This window comes from Batrachochytrium dendrobatidis, assembly GCF_000203795.2.
Source record: "Batrachochytrium dendrobatidis JAM81 unplaced genomic scaffold BATDEscaffold_22, whole genome shotgun sequence".
In the NCBI taxonomy this organism is placed as follows: Eukaryota; Fungi; Chytridiomycota; class Chytridiomycetes; order Rhizophydiales; genus Batrachochytrium; species Batrachochytrium dendrobatidis.
In genome coordinates this window covers 30247-32184 of record NW_006281119.1, presented here as the reverse complement: position 1 = coordinate 32184, position 1938 = coordinate 30247, and the positions used below count along the sequence as shown (strand labels likewise).

General features: G+C 39.9%; 1 protein-coding gene across 1 annotated transcript in view; it reads left to right on the top strand.

Moving 5' to 3' along the window:
• Nucleotides 1-1938, top strand: part of BATDEDRAFT_32564 (uncharacterized protein) — a 15628-nt gene that overhangs the window by 12430 nt on the left and 1260 nt on the right. The window lies entirely within an intron of this gene.

Below are 1938 nucleotides of genomic sequence, written 5' to 3'. Positions count from 1 at the left end.
TTTCGAGATCAACTCGTTTTACATTTCCATTTCCATCTTCATTTCCTGACACCCTACAACACCAATAATGAATTCACTGTGGTCCCGTCTCAACATCCTATCGGCTCTTTCTCCAAAACAGTCTTGCCGTAGTGTGCAAAACACTATTCCCCAACCAACCAATGCTTGTGAAAATGCACCACACCTTGCCGAAGCAAGCATGAATCCAGAAAGGTAGGCAGTACAGTATTTGTATTATAGTTGTGCATCTGAATATTGTATTTTGGTTACACAGCACATTGCTAACATGACTGTTTACTTGCATGTGTATTATTTACGATTTGATGATTGCATTTACGGTATTTTGGGATGGACTCGAAACGTTGCCGAATTTAATTTTGTTGATTCGACTCCGACTACGCGACTTTGATGGTAATGATTTTGACTGTTTTTGATGCTATCTAATGTCATTGAACGTCATTCAATGTGTATCAATTGTGATTTGTGTTGGTTGGTATGCTGTGCTGGTTGATTATTATTTGGGATTGAATTGGTTGATGCCTAATTTGATTTATGGGACAATGGGTTGAATGCTACTTTAAACTTTTACTGTTGTTTGTGCATAATTTTGTAATGTTGTGATTGACTAGTTCAAATCAGGAAAACATATATACTGATATGTATACATCCAGCCCAATCAGTGCAATCAGTACAATCAATGATCCAAGAATCCCTGCTTCACCAAGTAAGTGTGTGATTTTTGTATCAATTTCTCACGAGTTTTGGATGTGAATGCATGTATTGTGGATTGTTTAGGCTGTAGTGTGTTGATGGTAACTATACTGATTATATTGACTGATGGATTGTTTTAAAACATTTACATTATAGTCTCGTCCCTGATTGAGGCAGCTAGGATACTGCAGTCTGGAAAGCAATGTGACTTTACAGTATCAACCATATATACTGCAGAGTCCATTGCACCAGATTCAGCAGTGACTGGCCATTCATCAGGACCCGTTGAGCATTATACCGATGCTCAAGCATCTATGCTGTCATACAGCTATGCTAAACGGGTTTTGGCGTGTGACAAACCGCCTTTTGAAACTCGGTATAAAGTAAGTTGGTTGTATTAGTGTAAATCTTGGGTTTAGCTTTGAAATTGCACAAGATGTGCTTGATTGATATAACTGTATAGTTATGGTTGACTAATGTTTTATTTATTGGTGTCAACCATTTATATTTGACAGGCTGACCAGATGCAGTACACAAGCAGTAAGCTTCCTGGAAAAGCTGATAGATCAAAAGTGTGGCAGCCCATGTCATCACTGAGTGATTGTATCAGTCTCTGTGAGTATGTGCGCGAGTTACAAGTTTCTGGTTCAACAATCATTGATAACAAAACATCCACTACAGTCAAAAATAAGACCCAATCACGGTGCTCAACCAGATCCTGTTCAGTGTTTGCAGTCTCTGCAGTGGTGACTGGACCAAACTCATGATTGCTGAAAACATGGCAAGATCACCGTATCAATCAACCAGTACCGTTTACTCGACCACCCAACGTATCCGTGACAAATGTGAAGTGTTCTCGATTGATTCAGACAGTGCATCTGTGTCTGATGCAACTCGACTGGTATATATAGTTGGATCTGTGTGCATGCGATTGATCAACAACGATTTGTCAGTGTACACGCAGACCAACAATTTGCGTGGTATCAGTCCAATCCAAACTACTGGCAGGGCAATTCGAGGTAATATGAACTCGATTGGAAACGTTGACTTTTTCACATCGATGGACGAAATGCGACAAACAGTCAAATACCTCACCATGCAAGTTGTATCCTTGAAAACTGATCTGATCGCTGTGACTAGCGCATTTGGTCAGTCGCAGAGCCAAACCAATGACATTGTTGTCATGATGACCAAACACGACAGTGTCATTCGATCATTACTGGGACA